The sequence below is a fragment of the Armigeres subalbatus genome, chromosome 2, assembly GCF_024139115.2.
Source record: "Armigeres subalbatus isolate Guangzhou_Male chromosome 2, GZ_Asu_2, whole genome shotgun sequence".
Lineage (NCBI taxonomy): Eukaryota > Metazoa > Arthropoda > Insecta > Diptera > Culicidae > Armigeres > Armigeres subalbatus.
In genome coordinates this window covers 449,695,988-449,717,500 of record NC_085140.1, presented here as the reverse complement: position 1 = coordinate 449,717,500, position 21,513 = coordinate 449,695,988, and the positions used below count along the sequence as shown (strand labels likewise).

General features: G+C 41.8%; 1 protein-coding gene across 6 annotated transcripts in view; it reads left to right on the top strand.

The window, feature by feature from the left end:
• The window catches only part of LOC134213728 (nuclear hormone receptor FTZ-F1 beta), a 99,183-nt gene that overhangs the window by 27,320 nt on the left and 50,350 nt on the right, over window positions 1–21,513 (top strand). Inside the window, exon 2 of one of the 6 annotated variants that reach the window (XM_062693030.1) lies at window positions 9,770–9,786. The exons of the other annotated variants lie outside the window; for them this stretch is intronic. The gene's annotated coding sequence lies outside the window, so the exon portion shown is untranslated. The remainder of the gene's footprint in view (window positions 1–9,769; window positions 9,787–21,513) is intronic. 6 annotated transcript variants of the gene reach the window in all.

Below are 21,513 nucleotides of genomic sequence, written 5' to 3'. Positions count from 1 at the left end.
AAAGGAGGCTTCCGAGCCTCTTAAAAAGAGGCTTACGGTCCTCTTGAAAGGAGGCAACCTATCCACTTGAAAGGAGGCCTCCGAGCTGCTTGGAAGAAGGCTTCCAAGATGTGTAGAAGGATGCTTCTTATCCTCTTGCATCGAAGAAACCGAGCATTAGTAAAAAAAAATCATTTTGTTTTTTTTTTTTTTTTTAACTAATTTTATTTGCTAATTATCTAATACATGCATTCATCTCTTAGACTAGGTGTTCCGTGTTTTCTTAACACTATCATCCTTATTTGCTATGTTATATTTTTAGTTATTATTAATACATTTCAATTGCCTCTCAATTGCTTACATTGCCTCTCAATTGCTTGCCCTCAATTGCTTACAATGTTTTCAACTTAAATTAATCTTAACCTATTTTATACTAAGGGTACAAGGAGTTAATCGTTGCAATAGAAGATTGCAACGATTTTTGTCTGCGGGCAGCAGGGACTATGTCCTAGGGCTTGACGATCCCTCCCCAGGCCATCTGCGAGTTGTGGGGCTTGCCCAGAATGTGGTGGGGTTTGACAGTGGGCCCTGTTAAACCTCTATAAAAAGCTGCATGTATCCGCAAGTAGGCCCCACCAAAGCGACCGTGTGCCGCTCAAAGCGCACAAGCCCAAGTCCTGGTGTTAGGTGGGACGCTAAACAGCCCTGACACGACGGCCCTCCGACGAGACAGGAGGTTTGCGCAGGCCCAATAAGCCGCCTAGAAAACCAATCATTACGAACAATATAAGAGATAATGCGACTCGATATAATCGGCAAAGACCTAGGCGACGAATAAAGGATCACGATTGGAAGCTTGGAACATGGAACTGCAAGTCGCTAGGTTTCGCAGGTTGCGACAGGATGATCTATGATGAATTACATCCCCGCAACTTCGACGTCGTGGCACTGCAGGAGATTTGCTGGACAGGACAGAAAGTGTGGAAAAGCGGGCATCGAGCGGCTACCTTCTACCAAAGCTGTGGCACCACCAACGAGCTGGGAACCGGCTTCATAGTGCTGGGTAAGATGCGCCAACGCGTGATTGAGTGGCAGCCAATCAACGCAAGGATGTGCAAGCTGAGGATTAAAGGCCGTTTCTTCAACTATAGCATCATCAACGTGCACTGCCCACACGAAGGGAGACCCGACGACGAGAAAGAAGCGTTCTACGCACAGCTGGAGCAGACATACGATGGATGCCCACTGCGGGACGTCAAAATCGTCATCGGTGACATGAACGCACAGGTAGGGAGGGAGGAAATGTATAGACCGGTCATCGGACCGGATAGTCTGCACACCGTATCGAATGACAACGGCCAACGATGCATAAAACTTTGCAGCCTCCCGCGGAATGGTAGTCCGAAGTACCTTCTTTCCCCGCAAAAATATCCACAAGGCCACATGGAGATCACCTAACCAAGAAACGGAAAACCAAATCGACCACGTTCTAATCGACGGTAAATTCTTCTCCGACATCACGAACGTCCGCACTTACCGCAGTGCGAATATCCGACCACTACCTCGTTGCAGTATGCCTGCGTTCAAAACTCTCGACGGTGTACAACACGCGTCGAAGTCGGACGCCGCGGCTTAACATTGGGCGGCTACAAGACGGTAGACTAGCCCAAGAATACGCGCAGCAGCTGGAAGTGGTACTCCCAACGGAAGAGCAGCTAGGCGCAGCGTCTCTTGAAGATGGCTGGAGAGATATTCGATCCGCCATTGGTAGCACCGCAACCGCTGCACTTGGCACGGTGGCTCCGGATCAGAGAAACGACTGGTATGACGGCGAATGTGAGCAGTTAGTGGAAGAGAAGAATGCAGCATGGGCGAGATTGCTGCAACACCGCACGAGGGCGAACGAGGCACGATATAAACAGGCGCGGAACAGACAAAACTCGATTTTCCGGAGGAAAAAGCGCCAGCAGGAAGATCGAGACCGTGAAGAGACGGAGCAACTGTATCGCGCTAATAACACACGAAAGTTCTATGAGAAGTTAAACCGTTCACGTAAGGGCCACGTGCCACAGCCTGATATGTGTAAGGACATAAACGGGAACCTTCTTACGAACGAGCGTGAGGTGATCCAAAGGTGGCGGCAGCACTACGAAGAACACCTGAATGGCGATGTGGCAGAGGAAGATGGCGGTATGATGATAGACCTGGGGGAACGCGCGCAGGACATAATTCTACCGGGTCCGGATCTCCAGGAAATCCAGGAGGAGATTGGCCGGCTGAAGAACAACAAAGCCCCTGGGGTTGACCAACTACCAGGAGAGCTATTCAAACACGGTGGGTCATTACCAAGATTTGGGAGGAGGAAGTTTTGCCGCAGGAGTGGATGGAAGGTGTCGTGTGTCCCATCTACAAAAAGGGCGATAAGCTGGATTGTAGCAACTACCGCGCAATCACATTGCTGAACGCCGCCTACAAGGTACTCTCCCAAATTTTATGCCGTCGACTAGCACCAATTGCAAGGGAGTTCGTGGGGCAGTACCAGGCGGGTTTATGGGCGAACGCTCCACCACGGACCAGGTGTTCGCCATTCGCCAAGTACTGCAGAAGTGCCGCGAATACAACGTGCCCACACATCATCTATTCATCGACTTCAAAGCCGCATATGATACAATCGATCGGGACCAGCTATGGCAGCTAATGCACGAACACGGTTTTCCGGATAAACTGACACGGTTGATCAAAGCGACGATGGATCGGGTGATGTGCGTAGTTCGAGTTTCAGGGGCATTCTCGAGTCCCTTCGAAACCCGCAGAGGGTTACGGCAAGGTGATGGTCTTTCGTGTCTGCTATTCAACATCGCTTTGGAAGGGGTAATACGAAGAGCAAGGATTAACACGAGTGGTACAATTTTCAATAAGTCCGTCCAGCTATTTGGCTTCGCCGACGACATAGATATTATGGCACGTAACTTTGAGAAGATGGAGGAAGCCTACATCAGACTGAAGAGGGAAGCCAAGCGGATCGGACTAGTCATCAACACGTCGAAGACGAAGTGCATGATAGGAAGAGGTTCAAGAGAAGACAATGTGAGCCACCCACCGCGAGTTTGCATCGGTGGTGACGAAATCGAGGTGGTTGAAGAATTCGTGTACTTGGGCTCACTGGTGACTGCCGAAAATGACACCAGCTGAGAAATTCGGAGACGCATAGTGGCTGGAAATCGTACGTACTTTGGACTCCGCAAGACGCTCCGATCGAATAGAGTTCGCCGCCGTACCAAACTGACAATCTACAAAACGCTCATTAGACCGGTAGTCCTCTACGGACACGAGACCTGGACGATGCTCGTGGAGGACCAACGCGCACTCGGAGTTTTCGAAAGGAAAGTGCTGCGTACCATCTATGGTGGGGTGCAGATGGCGGACGGTACGTGGAGGAGGCGAATGAACCACGAGTTGCATCAGCTGTTGGGAGAACCATCCATCGTTCACACCGCGAAAATCGGACGACTGCGGTGGGCCGGGCACGTAGCCAGAATGTCGGACAGTAACCCGGTGAAAATGGTTCTCGACAACGATCCGACGGGCACAAGAAGGCGAGGTGCGCAGCGGGCAAGGTGGATCGATCAGGTGGAAGATGACTTGCGGACCCTCCGTAGACTGCGTGGTTGGCGACGTGTAGCCATTGACCGAGCCGAATGGAGAAGACTCTTATATACCGCACAGGCCACTTCGGCCTTAGCCTGAATAAATAATAATAACGATTTTTGTTTAAAATTGGAAATTATTTTGTTGGACATTTGTTGCAATGTCTCAATATTAAAAATTTAATGAAGTTCATTGGTACTATACTGCCGCTAACCGCAAGTCGAGCACATCTGTATATGGGCCTCCATATACAGATGTGCTCGACTTGCGGTTAGCGGCAGTATACCACGGAGGCAACTTCAGAATCATTTTCAAAATTTTATTTTGAATCCTCTGGAGTGCCTTCTTTCTGGTATTGCAGCAACTAGTCCATATTGGCACAGCATACAACATGGCAGGTCTAAAAATTTGTTTGTAAATCAAAAGTTTGTTCTCAAGACAAAGTTTTGATTTTCTGTTTATAAGTGGATATAGACACTTAATATATTTGTTACATTTGGCTTGAAGGCCTTCAATGTGATTTTTAAAAGTTAATTTTTGATCTAGCAGAAGTCCTAAATATTTAGCTTCACTAGACCAATTAATTGGAACCCCATTCATAGTGACAATATGTCTGCTAGAAGGTTTCAAATAAGAAGCTCTCGGCTTATGTGGGAAAATTATAAGCTGAGTTTTGGAAGCATTCGGGGAAATTTTCCTTTTTTGCAAGTAAGTGGAGAAAATATCCAAACTTTTTTGCAATCTACTACAAATGACACGAAGGCTACGCCCTTTGGCTGAGAGACCTGTGTCATCTGCAAACAAAGATTTTTGACACCCTGGTGGTAAATCAGGTAAGTCAGAAGTAAAAATGTTATACAAAATGGGCCCCAGTATGCTGCCTTGGGGAACACCAGCTCTTACAGGTAATCTATCAGATTTTGAATTCTGATAGTTCACCTGCAGTGAGCGATCTGATAAATAATTTTGGATCAGTTTAATAATGTACAGAGGAAAATTAAAATTCATCAATTTTACAATCAAACCTTCATGCCAAACACTGTCAAATGCTTTCTCTATATCAAGAAGAGCAACTCCAGTCGAATATCCTTCAGATTTGTTGAGCCGAATTAAATTCGTAACTCTTAATAACTGATGAGTGGTTGAAAGCCCATGGCGAAAACCAAATTGCTCATCAGCAAAAATAGAATTGTCATTAATATGAACCATCATTCTATTTAAAATAATCTTTTCAAACAGTTTGCTTATTGAAGAAAGCAAACTGATTGGGCGATAACTTGAAGCCTCAGCTGGATTTTTGTCCGGCTTCAAAATTGGAACAACTTTTGCGTTTTTCCATTTATCTGGGAAGTATGCCAATTGAAAACATTTGTTAAATAAATTAACCAAAAAGGATAAAGAGCTCTCAGGAAGTTTTTTGATAAGTATATAGATAATACCATCATCAGTCATCACCCAGGGCTTTCATATTTTTAAATTTTCTAGTAATAGATCTCACTTCATCCAAATTAGTTCCCAACGAAGGGTCAAAAACATTATCTTGGTTGAGAATGTCTTCGAAGCTTCGTGTAACCTGATCCTCAATTGGACTAGTGAGACCTAGACTAAAATTATGGGCACTCTCGAACTGCTGAGCAAGTTTTTGAGCCTTTTCGCCATTTGTTAATAAAATTTTATTTCCCTCTTTAAGCGCTGGAATTGGCTTTTGAGGTTTTTTAAGAATTTTCGTTAATTTCCAAAAGGGTTTCGAACTGGGATCCAACTTCGAGACATTATTCTCAAAGTTGGTATTTCTCAGAATAGCGAAACGGTTTTTAATTTCATTTTGCAAATCTCGCCAAATAACTTTCAACGCGGGATCGCGAGTTCTTTGGTATTGCCTTCGCCTCACATTTTTAAGACGGATCAGTAAAATCATTTTGTTCATTCGACGCTTTGCACGTTCGATCTTTTTTTCCGCAGTCTTTCATACATTGTGCGGGATGTAGAAGGCAGAATTCAATTGGGATTTATTGATCGCATTGCATATTATGTACAATATAAATTTTTGAAATTAAAATACACAATTATCAAAACTGTATCCTTTGATAACGAATTTTGACGTTTGATTCCAAAAATGGAGGTTGGGGATGTTGAGATGAATTCATCACGATTTGACAGTTGTAGGGAGATTTGAATAAATTTTAAGTTTTTCCTATACAAATTTCCATATAAACATGAATTGACTTCGCGCCACCCCTAAATGGCCACCGAATTTCCTGAAATTTTGCCAGGATTCCTATATTATCAAAATGATGCTAATAGACATATGGGAGTTGGAATTTTCGAACATTTTTGAAATGTGAACTGCCCTACTGTCGCCGTACGTGGAGGAGATGGGATGATTGTCGAGTGAGCAATTCGGCTTTCGGAGAGGACGGTCAACACTGGGCGCCATTAAATCGGAGTTAGAAACTGCAAAGGTCACCATCGAATACAAACGTCGCGGAATCCATGACTGCACAGTAATAACATTGGATGTGCGGAATGCGTTCAACGGTGCCTGCCGGAAGCACCGGTAGGGCTGTGCAAGATTCTGGGAAGCTACTTCCAGCATCGGGTACTGATCTATGAGACAGAGGATTGTTTGACTTTCACTTTCGCTTTCATCACGGCAGGTGTTCCGCAGTGATCAATCCTGAGTCCACTGCTGTGGAAGCTGATGTACGATGGTCTGCTGAGGTTGAAGCTCTCGTCAGGAGTGAAGTTAGCTGGATTAGTCGATAACGCAACAATAAGCGTGCATCGAAGAGGTCGAATTGATCGCATTGATTGATCAGTATCAATCATCGAGGAATGGTTGCGCAACAAGAAGCTACGGCTGGCGAATAATAAAACAGAGATGACAATCGTCAATATCGTCATAATCATTATCATCATCAACAGCTTTTCGGACGTCTGCATCGATTTAAGGACTTCAGCGTACTTTTCCTTATCAGTCTTCACCAACAAGGCCTCGCCTTTGTCCTTAACTTTCTTTGCGGGTCGAGATGCGTTCGATTTCCGCTATGCCTTACTGACCAGCTGCCAGGGATTTTCATTTGCTTGTGCCAATGGCACAGGCCGACTGGAACATTCTGGCGGCCCGGCGAGTTGCGCCTGGTTGGTGCCTTCCGCCTTTTTGGGCCGAGAAGTCACTTTCTCGGGTCGATGCCCTTCGGGTCAGGGCGAAATCAATCGCCTCTTGGGCCATAGTCGCTCCTCTAAGGAAGAAGAAGGCATCGGTTTGGGCACCTTCTTCCCACCACCCACCTGATAAACGCATCCTGTTCTTGTCTCGCGACTCGAGTATCCTAAGCTTCTGTTTCGATGATATCATCGAGTTGCTCGGCGACCACCCGCTTCAGTGGCTTGCCGAGCGTGATAATAGGGCTATACCTCATCACTGCTGAGGAGACTCCGGTGCTGCTAGTTGCAGCCTCCGTCTTTCCGCTCTCCGCCTCCCTGGGAGGAAACCTCTCCAAATCCCCTTGGGAAAGGGGTTTACCACCTCCATGTTATCTTTGCATGTATGCAGGGACGCCATGCAAGGTGTGACATTTACGTGTTCAGAGCCAGATCAGCGTAAGTCAGGAAAGGGCATCTGAGCCTACTTCCACTCAGCAGGCAAAGCTTGGTGGCAGGATTAGACAGCGTGCTAAAAGGCCCGCCACGGTTTTAGGGGACGGAAGACAGTCTAGCCATTATCCCACTCTGCATAGGAACCTTACAATAACTGTTGGCATATACAATTTTGGAAGATTTCAATGCAACCATTAATACAGTTTTGTATTATTTTAAAACAGGATCTGTATAAAAAGCATACATTTCGTGTATTAAAACCTTGCAGAATTGTATATGCCAAGATTTTATACAACATTTTAAATAATTGTTTTATGGTTGTGGTATACGAGAAAGGCAAAACGAAGAAGACACATCGTGACTTTGGATTTCCCATTTCTTCTTGATTCAATTAAGCTAATCATCTAGCAAAGTCGACCATCTATAAAACATGTATTAGACCGGTAGTTCTTTACGGAGATGAGACTTGAATAATGTTCTTGGAATACGATTATTTATGATGGGGTTAGCCACTTCGTTCTTGATTAACTATTGTTGAGCGTCTTAGGGGAAATCTCACAGAGCTAAAAGATTTCACTATTCCATTTACTTCCACTATAATCATTTTGTATCAACAGATAAGTATTTCGTTTTCTACTTTAAAACTTCTTCAGTCTATAACAAAACACTGAAGATGTCTTGTCATAAGACGAGTTAATACAATCCCATTGAATTCCACCACTTAATTGTATCTTGACAGATACGTATTTCGACCTCAAAAGTAAGGCCGTCTTCAGTGTCTCGTACTTGACTCGACTTAAGTACGAGTCAAGTACGAGACACTGAAGACGGCCTTACTTTTGAGGTCGAAATACGTATCTGTCAAGATACAATTAAGTGGTGGAATTCAATGGGACTGTATTAACTCGTCTTATGACAAGTGAAGACATTCCACTAAAAAGCTCAAAAAAGCTCAAAATAATTTTCTTATCTAACTGAAGATGTTTTCAAGTAGAAAACGAAATACGTGTCTGTTGATACAAAGTGATTATAGTGGAAGTACATGGAATAGTGCATTCTTTTAATCTTCCGGGACTCGCATCGTTGTAAAAAGTACAACACCTTCGACAAAAGCACGCTTGTTATTCAAAAGAGCAGCGGGGCTGCGTGAGTGATCCAGGACCAGGCGAGTCCCGGAAGATTAACCCCACTTTGTTCTTACCGTGATAATAAAAGATTAATTGATGTTTATTTTATAATTATTATAACATAATTCACGAATCCCTCAAGCATCTGAAATCAATTATTGCAACTACACTTACTTAATGTATTTGCCCATTCCACGCTTCAATCCCTATAACGTCGCGAAATCACCAATTTCGACCATTACCGACCGGCGTCGATTCAACGTAGACCTGCAATTCCGCTCAGCTTCGAATTAAAACGACATTAGCTGTGGGCAGAACATATTTGTGCAAGGCATCTGCATACCTGCAATTACCGGCAGAATGGAGCGCAGCAGAAAAAAAAACGATATTAAATAACTAAACCCCTAAATCATTACATCCGATTTCCTTGAAGGAGCGACACCGGGGCTCTAACAATAATGTGGTTGCAGCAACCGACCCGCACCGGACAAGTCACAGCCCCGAAGAGGTAGTGGGGCGGGAAGGCAATCAGCCCAGCCGGGCGGCCAAATTGGCGCATGAATCGCGTGTCCTTGAAAGGTTTCGCGTTTCGATAAAACCGAGTGCAACTGTTGCTACCGCTGCTGCTGCGCTGCGGAAAATAAATAATAAGCAAAACGGCAATTCACGGCTATCCGCGAGCTCAAAGTGGTTCATAGAATGGATTTCCGACCGGCCGAGTGACAACGCTCACCATTAGGGTGCATCGATGATAATTTTTTAGATCAAGTGGATTATGTGATGATTGAATCAATTTTCGGTGATTGCGAATATACTGCAGGGCTTCCACCCACATGTTTAGAACATGCTCAAGCTCATGTTAGTGTTTTTTGTCAAACCCTAACGCCCATATTTCCTGAACCTGAGACGTACTCGCGTCATCTAATGGCACTTCAAACAAAAATCGGCTACAATGTAGAAGAAATAATAATCTCTGCAGTCAGTGGCGGCAATAATTGCCAGTTCGTTGGTACAGTAGTAGCAGAAGACGCCCGGTTTAGTGCATAGCCGTTCAAGCACGATCGTTTTGATCAACAAAGGCGTCGTCGTCCGTTCTACTAGACAGCTTTGTTTAAGTAGCTAATAGCTTAGAGGTCGTTCTGGATGTGAAAAGGAGACTGCAAGAGCGGTACGTAGGTATAAGTCGAGCTACTTAAGCAGGGCTAATAGTTTCTGTTGATGTTTGCCAGCAACAGGCGCGGAACTGAGCACTACCGCGTTTGCAGTAAGTGGGTTGATAATATTAGCCCTTGAAAAACATTGTCATTTAGATGGGAATACCAATGTGCTAATATTACTACAATTTGAAAAATATAATTAATTCGATCATCCAAATTATATTGAAAATTTAATATTTTTTTTATTTCTTTTTCCAGGTACGTAGAAAATGATGGTAAGATATCAATTAGTTTGTTTGGTTAAAACGAAAATTCCAAAATAGGTACGTGGAGTCATAAACTACCTTAAAAGATGCAAATAATGAACGAGTCCGCGATGGATAATTCTGCCTTTATGTCATGAGCTGTGCTTTGGGGAATTTTATATAACGTACCCCCGATATAATTTACACTCTTTTTTTTTTAATTACTTTATTTGCGTGATTTTTTATAATAATTAATAAGTTCATCACGTATAATTTACACTCGATAAAGAGTACATTTTTCCGCGATATAACGTAGACTTTGAAAAATAATTTTAATTTGGAAAGAGATTCCAAAATAATTTTGTAAATTATCATGAGTATTCATGTAGGTCACATCTTATGGAGTCTACATTAATGTTACTGTTTTATTCATTTCGCACGATTCTCAACATTCTTCCGAGGTATTGGAAAATATATATAGAGTTATTGAGAATGTATGCCGTCTAAGACGAGTTAAGTACTCTCCATTTAATTCCACCAATTATTTTCGATATCTTTGCAGATACGTATTTCGACCACAACTGTGTGGTCGCCTTCAGTGTCTCGTACTTGACTCGACTTTTTAAGTCGACTTTTTAAGTCCACACAGTTGTGGTCGAAATATGTATCTGCAAAGATATCGAAAATAATTGGTGGAATTAAATGGAGAGTACTTAACTCGTCTTAGACGGAATAATACATTCCACTAAAAAAGCTTAAAATATTTTTCTGAGAATTTAAGCATGCTCTATGTCGCGCTAATGTATTGTCGATATTCGACAAAAGTTCTGTCAACGTCGGAACTAATGTTGGGTTGTTTTAGGGCTTAAGTCAGCCAATGTCGAGTAAGGTATTGACACAGACAAACAGACGTAACAGCTTGAACATTTTTCTGAAAAATCCATCACTCAACTTCTCCACTACCATCTTGCGAGCATGTTACACGAAAGAATGTTTCGTATGACATTGTCACCAGAAGGCGCTAGAGTGAAATGTCAAACTCGAAGGATTACGACGTTAGCGCCTTCAGTTGTGAAACGCGCAACTAATCAAATTCAAATTGATCGTTAAAGTCATGGTCGATGGTAATTTCTCTAGTGTTACGTCTGTTTGTCTGTAGTATTGGTATTGTAATTTCAAGCTTGATATGTGTATCGACATTTTTTAAAATAATCATAGAAAAAATTTCTGGAGTAGTTAGAAATAATTTCTGGAGTATTTTGTGAAGGAGTTCCTGTAGGAATTTCTAGATAAATTTTAGGAGGAATTTCCGAATCAATTCTTCAAAGAATTTCCGATTGAATTCATGAAGGAGTTTTCAGAGAAGAACTTAAAGGAATTTTCGAAATGAATTCGGAAAGAAATTTCCGAAGGAGTTTTTCAAAGTGTTTCCAATGGGATTCTTAAAGGAATTTCCGAAGGAGTTCCTGATCACATTTTCGAAGAAAAATAGAGGATTTTAGGATGAAATTCCAAACAGATTCCGTACAGATACATACTGGAATTTTCGGAGAAATTCATTTCTACAGGAGCAACTATTCCTAGAATTGTTCCAGAAATTCCTTCGAAAACAGCTACAGGTAGTTATTTCTTCGAAATTTTGTCCATAAATAATTCTAAAATTCCTCCAAAAATGCCGGAGGTATTTCTTCAAAACATCCTACGGAAATGAATAAAGTATTTTCTTAGGAAATCCTTCCAGGAATTCTTTTATTGTTACCCTCAGAAATCAGTTCAAAATTTCCATAACGAATTCCTCCGGAAATTTCCTTAGGAAAACCTTAGGACCTCCAGAAATGCCTACAGGAATTCCTTCGGCAATTTCTATAGAAATAGTTTTAGAGACTCCCCTAGGAATTCCTTCCAAAGTTCTAGAGCAAAATTCTAGGAAACTCCTAAAGAGTTTCTGAACAAATTCCAGAAGGAGTTTTCAGAGGAACCCTGAAGGAGTTTCTCCAAGAGTTTATTTGGACACTCAACTATTTGTAGCTCCTCCAGGAATTTCTTAGGAAAATCCTCCGGAAATAACTTTAGAAGTGAATCTGAAAATTCCTTCGGATGTTTCTTAGAAAATTCTAAGACATACTTTAATTCATAGACATACATACATAGAAAATTCTAAGACATACTTCATACATAATTTACCACATAAATTTTATCGGAATTCAGAACTTGCTTCTGGAATTCCTTCAATTTTTTTTAAATCATTAATTTATACATAAATTTACGAATTCTTTTAGACAATTCTTCGGAAATTCCTTTTGAAATACGTAAGGAAAATATTTGAGAACCTTTTTCGCGGATTTCTTTGAAAATTCCCTCGGAAATTTCTTAAGGTTTTTAATAATTCAGATAGGGATTGTTTCGGAAACAGGTTTAGAAATTTCTTTGGATATTTTTAGGACTTCATTTTGAAGTTTCTTAGGAAATTATACTGGAAATTCCTATGGGAATTCGCCCAGAAATACCTCAACCGATTCAATACGGATGGGTCATGTATGACCCAAGACGAAAATCAGCTATCAAAAATAAGTTTAAATAGATAGAGCCTTGCTTTCTTTAGAAAAAAAGTTCAAAATTAACTGTTCCATCCAGGAAAAATATTGCACAGGTCAGGTTACGAGCACTAGGATGATCTAGAGTGGCGGTTCTCAACCTTTTGCTTGAGAGGCACCCCTTCAAACTTTCGCATTAATTGAGGTACCCCCTCTTGAAAGTATGCTTTCGAGCCACTTAAAAGGAAGCTTCCTTTGCATCTTGAAAGGACGCTTCTGAGCCTCTTGAAAGAATGCTTCCAAGTCTCTTGAAAGAAGAATTTCGAGCTTTTTGAAGGAAGGCTTCCGAGCCCCTTGAAAGGAGGCTTCCGTTTCACTTGAAAGTAGGTTTTTGAGCCTCTTAAAAAGAGCCTTCCGAACTTTTTGCAAGTAGGTTTCCGGTACCTCTTGAAAGGAGCTTCTGGATCTCTTGAAGGTAGGCTTCTGCACCTTTTGATAAGATTCTTCTGAGCGTTTTGTAGAGAGGCTTTCGAGCCTCTCGAATGGCGGCTCTCGAGACACTTAAAAGGAGGCTTCTTTTGCATCTTGAAAGGACGCTGCTGGCTTCTTGAAAGTATGCTTCTAAGCAGGTTTCTTGAAAGGAGGTTTCCGAGCCTCTTGAAAGGAGGCTTCCGAGCCTCTTGAAAGGAGGCATCCGAGCCTCTTGAAAGGAGGCATCCGAGCCTCTTGAAAAGAGCCTTCCGAGCCTCTTGAAAGGAGCCTTCCGAGCCTCTTGAAAGGAGACTTTCGAGCCTCTTGAAAAGAGGCTTTCGAGCCTCTTAAAAGGAGGCTTCCGAAGGGTACACAAATTATAAAAACGAACGAAATACACAATTATAAAAACTTCATCAATAAGTTTCGATTGGAATTTAATACGTCAGCCATTACGCATTTTTGTCCGAGGTACCCCCTAGGGCCAGCGAAGGTACCCCCGGGGGTACATGTACCCCAGGTTGAGAACCGCTGCTAGAGCATCCAAACTATGTTTGAGTTGTAATTCTGATGGTCTAAGGAATCAACACCATACTTTACCATATTCTGGTTCAATAATTGAAATTGAATTGCTTTATGATAAAATCCTGCGCCTGCCCTGTCTACGATACTCCAAACAGTCCTTGAATTCAAATCGATCACAAAAATCTATGATGTCCCCACTATTGTATGGATTAGAATAGCTTCATGGTCCTTCATTACACCATTACAGACACACTACAAAATTCGTTCAACATCTACGACACTCCAAACTTTCCTTGAGCTCAGATCTTAATATTCAAATTGATCAACATAAAGATCTGCGATGTCTCAACTATTTTTATGAGTTGGAATAGCTTCACGGGACTTTGTTGCACTATTATAGACACATAACATAATTTGTTCGACGTCTACGAAACTCCAAACTGTCTTTGAGCGCAGATCTTAATATTCAAATCGATCAACATGAAGATCTCCGATATCTGAACTATTTTTATGAGTTGGAATAGCTCCACGGGACTTCGTTACACCATTATAGACACATTATAGAATTCGTTGAATATTTACGACACTCCAAACTGTCCTTGAGCTCAGATCCAAATATTCAAATCGATCAACAAGAAGATCTTTGAAGTCCCTACTACTTTTATGGGCTGGAATAGCTCAATGGGACTTCGTTCCACCATTATAGACACATTATAGAATTCGTTGAACATGTACGACAATCCAAACTGTTCATGAGTTCAATTCTTTATATTCAGATCGATCAACAAGAAGATCTTCTAGCACGAAATTACCGCCAAAAAATGGTGTAATGATGTCCCATGATGCTTCTCCAACGAAAACACAAGTCTGGACCCTATGAATCACTCTGTTGCAGACCTTTAATATCTGAACTCAAAAATAGTTCGGAGTACCGTAGCTATTCTGGGAATATTGAATGTTTTTATATTCTGTAATGGTATCCCATGATAGGCGCCAGGCAAGCTCAGGTGCCTATCAATCAATCTGTTGGTCTTGTAGACCTCCAAGATCTGAACTCAAGAATAGTTTGGAGTACAGTTGATGTTCTGGTAACATTGCGATTTGATAAAAAATAGTTTAATTGTGTCTATGAAGTACCATTGCCAGCTTCAAATTAGGATCGAGGCCCCGTAAAACGCTTTGTTGTTTATGTTGATCATCAAGACCTGAACTCAAGGAGTTCCTCAAAGAATTCCCTCATATTTCTGCTTTTCTCGTCAGGGCCGGCTTGAACATGCTTAGGGGACACACAGACAAAGGTACATCAGAGGACAACACAGAGCCAAGGAAATCCCATGCACAACAGGTCTAGTACTTGAAGTGATTGAAAGCTAATACATTTTTACTTATTTATTTTTAAGTTCTTTTCATCATTTCGATTGGTGCATTTGTGATACCTTGGAGATCGGCGAGTTTCGGCCGGGCGAGGTCAGCTGGTAGGCCATTCTGTTGTCCATTTCGGGCGGGGTACGATCCTAGGAGGAGCGAAATGATCTCTTCGCGTTGGGCTTGAAAAATAGCGCTCGAGGACGGGGCCTCTGTAGGGCAGAATCCGGCTTGATTCGACACTGGAACAGACGTGTCGGCGGTCACTGCCGGGATGACTGTGGAGACGAAACTACGGATCTTGAAGCGATTTCATGCACCGGGAAATTCCGTTCGGCGCTTCGGGCCTGAGGTGTACTCGATGTTGGCCTTGGATTGGCCGGATGGTAGCTCCCAGGTCAGTGGAGGCTAGAGGCACTAGGTTGGGTCCGTCGGTAGAGTATGGCACGTAATCGGTCCCACACCGATGACAGGGCGCTGGCCCCAATCGAATAGAAAAGATTGTCAGCAGGTCTCTGACCGGCTCGGGGGCAGCAGTTAGTCGGATTTTGGATAGGCCAGTTCTGGGTTCTTCGATGACGAACTGAAACGACTAGCCTACGGAAGTCGGGACCCTGGCGGCAACCGTAATCGCCAGATGGCTAGGGGTACGTGATAAAGCCTGTCCACGTTAAATTTCGGACAGTTAGACAATGTTCAATTGATTTGTCGCCATTCCATCAATTTGAACAAGAGCTAAGACATGCTGAAACCAGCAGTAAAGCGAAGAGATTGAGCTTCCATGTAAATAAATCGTCTCAGTGGTTGGTAAAAATGTTCAAAAATCGCGTTTAGAAATGGATGTCCGAAATTTAACATGAACAGGTTTTAGCTGATTTGTAAAAAAAACCTCGCAGAAATTTGGGCTAATTGATCACGGTCTACTGATTTAGCCTTCTCCGGAATCACGAACCTTCTTTTTACCGAGCTCTTCACCGGGATTCACCTTTTGCTTTTCAACTATCGCTTTTTCTTCACCTTTTTTCTTGCGTCTGTACTCATCAACGTCTTCCAAAAAACTTTCCGTTTGCTTGTTCCACACCCTTTTTCTCATCCTCTCTCTTCTTCCTCTTTTCGCCCCGGAACTTCCTTCAACGCCTTTTGACTCGCCTCTTCACTCGTAGGGAGTTGACGCTTAGCATTAGTATCTACACTTTCAATAGTTGGCAATTTAACTGCCTCTTCCACCTTATGGGTACTACACTACTACATGCATAGTTTCTCAATGGTATTTTTTTTAAATCAAAATTAGAGTATGTTAGTTGACTGCTTGTTAACGTATTCGGTAACAAGATGCACATAAAGTTTCTCGAGTTTAGCCCACGTTATCTTCCAGATCAACCAAGGTTTCTGCCATGTCCTCATTGGCGGTATATACAAAAACCAGTTCAAAAAGTATACGCGCATCATGTAAACCTAATTTTCTTGAATACGAGATGTTCAAAGTACTCCAAAACGTTCTCGAGCTCAGCTCTCGATATCTACCAGATCAACCAAGCCTTTTGTAATATCCTCATCGTCGGTATATACCCAATCCGATTCAAAAAGCATATGTGTTTCATGTAAACACAATTTTATTGAGTACGAGATATTCAAGGTACCCCAAAACGTTCTCGAGTTCAGCCTACTATATCGGACTTGGTTGATCGGGTAGAGCGCACATTCTGAACTCCAGGACGCTTTGGAGAACCAAAAAGGCCTGTACTGCCCATGATCGCATATTTGTAACATTTTGGTTGATTTTGTAAATCGTTTGTCAATCCTCCCCACAAACTCAATCATTTCCAGCTTACCACAGATAAGCAAGATAGTAAAGTCTATTTTACTGTTGTGGGATTAGATGCAGTAAATTGAGCGTTCTGAACGGTTCACAGGCTTTTTACAAAGTAAACCAAAATGCGAGTGTTACAAATATGCGATCATGGGCAGTGTAGTAGCTTGTTAAAGGAATCAGAAATAGAAATAAAGCTCCTTCAACTTTGTTTCAGGAATTTCATCGCGAATCCTTTTGGAAAATCTTTGACTATTCTTGCCCTGCAAATATTTTCTAATGAAATGCCTTCATTAGTACTTTCCGTAATTCCTTCGGAAATTCCTTTCAGTACTCGTTCAGAAATTCCTTCAAGAATCCCATCAGAAACTATTCAATTCTTCAGTACAGTAAATTTCCGGATGAATTCTTCGAACAAAATTTCGGATAGAATATTGCATGGTTTCACTAAAGAAATTTCCGAAGGAAAACCTGAATGGATTTTCTAAGGAATTCCTGTAGAAGTTTCCGAGGAGGCTCTCAAAAGAATCTATACCATTTCGTAGAATGACATTTGATCGAAAGGACATTACGTCGAATGGACGTTTAGTCGTAAATGAATTTTTAGTCCTCTTGAGACGTAGGACATTTGGTGGAAAGGTCACTATGTCGAATGTACATTTAGTCGAAAGTAGATTGTAGAATGGAGAATCTTCATACAGTTGGTCGAATGACGTTTGGTTGAAAGGACATTACGTCGTCCGCTTTAGTCGAAAGCAGATTTTCGAATGAATACATGAATGGTGCGAATGACGTTTCGTCGAATAGATATTTAAAAAAAAAACTTTAGTCAATAATTAAAAAAGCCAAATAATTCATTGGAAAACGGTTAATAATCTCGACAGGATATTGCCTTCGGTGAATGAAAAAATGCGAAAAAATGCACATAGGCTTTCGTATTTGTTTCTTCCGTTGCTGGTTAAACTTCCTCACGTCCACTGAATTCCTCAATTCATTCATGTATCTATGTGGATTTTTTTTTATTCAAATTTAATCAAAAATCTATTGACTAATTATCCATCTTACTGAATTATCTATTACAGAGCTATTATGCTGAAATTATTTTCAACATTCAACTAAATTTCTATACGGCAAAATCTCCTTCGATTAATGTGTCCATTCGACCAAATGTCCATTAGACTAAATGTCCATTCTACCAAATGTCCTTTCGGGTACGTGTACGAAATGTCATTCGAAGAACTGTCCTAAAGCCCTCTCAAAGGAGTTATCAGTTTTTTTTCAGAGCAATGTTGGCGAATATAGTTGAATTTCAGTGAAAATATTCAATTTTCAAATATTCACGTGCTTTATCGTGCCCTTGTTTAACTGCGCCAATGATCGCAGATATGCAATTAATGAATTTTTATGCAAACAGAAACTTTTATAGATACTAAGCTAGGAATTAATTTTTCCCCTCCACAAACTTGTATTATCATTGAAATAACGGCTTGCTTAAATAAATCATTGCAGAAGAAAATGAAGACTAGAAATGAAGTGAAAAAAAGATCAATCCGAACCGACAGGTGATAGATTAGAATAATAAAGCAATACAATTAATAACAAATCACCGACCTTAATATTAACCCGCATTTTACGGCTGCAGTGTGACCCTTCTTTCAAATTATCTACGCTCCTATCGTGGCATAACTGCGACCTCCAGCAGTAGCGGCAGCAGCAGCAGCAGCATTCCGGTGCACATTATCGCCCTAAGTATGCAAATTCAAGAGCAATTACTTAGACACAACAATGACTGCAAAAGCGTGCGCGCGGCGCAATCATCTCGTGTTTTTAGCGCACCGCACTCTGTCGGCCGCTTAGCAAGCTTTAAATCAACAAAAACCACTTAATAACAACCTAACAGCAACACAGCCAGGCGGGCAGACAGTCGACGAAGTAGGCGCTGGTTTCGCGGCTTGATGGCGCATGACCTTGAATGTTGCTCTACTCCGCCGTGGAGCGCACCCGGCTACTGTGTTGGAAGAGGAAGTGATGTCCGCCGTTTTACCGAAACATGCTCGATTGGAGGCATTATGAGCGTTTCTTTGTTGGGATTAGGTGTTTACATGCGCGTGACTCTCGCTACGTGATCCGAAAGTACATCAATCCGATGTTGTTGAAGCTAGAAATGATCAGCGTGTCGTCGTCGTACGTAGGTACGTGTGAATCGATTAGGTTCGTTGGTTGCTTAGGGTAGTCGGTCGGCTGGATTATGAATCGTCACTAGGAAAGCGATGTTTGTCATCAACGAACCCGCCAGGAGAAGTCGTTTCAGTATACATATTCGCATTGATTGTTCACCTTTTCTTTCTCTATCGGCTGTGCAGTGTGATGATGGAGAGGAAGACGAGTAGGTGTAGAATACCGACCGCGAGTAGGTTGCGGGTTGAACATTCGCGGCAATGGCCACGATCGCGACGGTTGGTTGACGGCACATGGCACAAGTGAATGAACTCTAGCCTCCGAGCAAGCACTACACGGCACTGACTTACTTTGTGAAATTGGAATGAAGTCACGGTGGGAAAATGTAGCACTCGCTTGGTTCATATTGGTTTTAATCCATTGCTAATCGAATGTTAGTAGAATTTCGAGCTAATTGAAAGATCAGATATTGACACACATTTGTTAGTAACTTTAGAACATTTTTAAGTTCCAAATGACATCGATCACACGAAAGAATTGAATCGTATTTCTTTCCGTGCCCAACCACTTCAACACGGTGGGGACAAGATCAGCCATGTTCGAGCCTCCAACAACGGGCGGAAAGGTTGGTAGGTCGGCGGTGGATTGGAAAAAAAGAAGCATTCTTGCGAAAGCGAGCGAGATCGAACGACTCGTTGAGTAAGGAGCGCATGTAAGCGCTCTCCTCCGCTTAAGGCTCCGCTCCGCTTTTTGAAGGTAATTTAACTTTCAAAATTGCTTTAACCTACAATCGATTCGCACGGTGGTTGTTGGTAGCGTAGTTACCAACATGGGAGTCTTGCCGGTCGGTGGCACGTGAGTCTCTTGCGTTGCGGCTTAGCAACGATCGTGTTCGTTCTGAGCCTGGGCTTTCCGTGCGAAGTTGGTCGGTATTTTGCACTGCAGCGAACAACAGCTCAATGAACAGTCGTAAGTCGTCTTGCAGTTAGTCGATAATTCTACAGTTACGGTGGGTGACTGATGGAGCTAGGAGCAAGGTGTCCGGAGATTGGAGTTTTTAAGCGGCATATCTTCGGAAGGTAGGAGTTATAGTGACGGACGGATGTGGTTGGGATCCGATGGGCGAGCCATCGACTTAATGTATTTATGGTGTTCGTGAGCTAAGGCTACTTGCTGGTGGCATTCCACCCGCTTGGTAGGGTACAGAACGTGTTATATGTATAATGGAGGAGTCCTTAACCTCCTTTCGCGTGCAAACTGTCAAAGGCAATCGAACATAATGAAAATTATTTCTAATTGGTTGATAATTGATACTATTGAATGGAACTATGGAATCCGATTAGCAATTCTATGTGGAATTCATATTTTTTGCATAACGTGGCGGAAATAAATGGAATAAATAGTACTCGTCATATAACAGTTGAAAAGTTTTTTTTTTTCATTGAAACAATACTAAATGAATTCTGTGAAAAGGATAAAACGGCCTTTTTGCCTTTCTCGTTCTCGAATTGTAAAAAGCTCGAAGATTCGAAGACGATTGATTCATCCCGTTGAAGTAATATTCGATGAATAGTTTTTACTATTCTTATTAGTCATTACATTCTAGAATTATTGCAAAACACCGTTTATCAATACAAAAATAAAATACGTTTGAATCTATATAAAAACAAAATCTAAATCCAGAAATCCAGAAATCTCTTGTATTGGTACGGAAATTTCGTATGAATTTGTCCGCATTTACGGCATTTTTTGTTTAAGAATAAATTATTTTTAATTTCAACGGGAAAATCGTTTGACAAACGTCTCTCTCCACTCCAGTAATATACTTCCTCTGTCGTAGAGCACTGTATTGGTAGGTTCGTCTTGTGTTAATAACGCTTTGTAAGATGCATTGCTGACATAGTTTGTGCGGGAAGGTGAAGGATAAAACTGTTAAGATGGGTTTAGGGGTTTTGTTGTAATTTAGCTAATAAGACACTTTTCATTCGCTAGAATTGAAACAACTTGAAATTCACGTTTTGTCTCCGCACAGAGTTGAAATGATAAAAAAATTATTCGAAGATCTAGTACAGATCTTATCGTTTAGTTAGACCAATATTACAAACAGTTCATCAATTCTTCGTCAAACACTTCTTACAGATCTTCTTATCTCACAGTGTGGGATAAGTGTGGGAGCATAAGCATGAGCATGATGACCGTACTTCGTAGTTGCTACTCCGTGATTGACCAGAGCAATCGAACCAGTGGATGGAGCATGGGATTTGCTTCCCAACCTCAATTTGCACAATCCGAGGGCTTCGGAAGACATTCTGTATTTAATTCTACAAGAACTGAATGAGTACCATGGTTCTTGATCGTAAATTGTGCCGTCCAACTGCAAATCACTGTTTTTGGATGTTTCTGCATACATTTTTCCATAAAAGCCACTTTTGAGCCACCCTACTCCACACATATACAAAATTCTCATATATAGCATTCACACTCCTATCAATTAATAAAAACGATTTCTTATTAGCTTTAATGCAATCTTACATAAATAATAACAAAATTAACAAAAACGTTAGTTTGCTTTTCGAGGCCTTCCATTTTCATACTAATACAGAACAGTACTTTTGCTTCATTGCAATTCTATCAGTAACTCACTCATACAGTAGTCTTGAATTTGTAGTATACAAGTCATTATATAATCATCAGTATACAATACATCCTTACCTTAGGGCCCTTAGCCGTGCGGTAAGACGCGCGGCTACAAAGCAAGACCATGCTGAGGGTGGCTGGGTTCGATTCCCGGTGCCGGCCTATAGGCAATTTTCGGATTGGAAATTGTCTCGACTTCCCAGGGCATAGAAGTATCATCGTGCTAGCCTCATGATA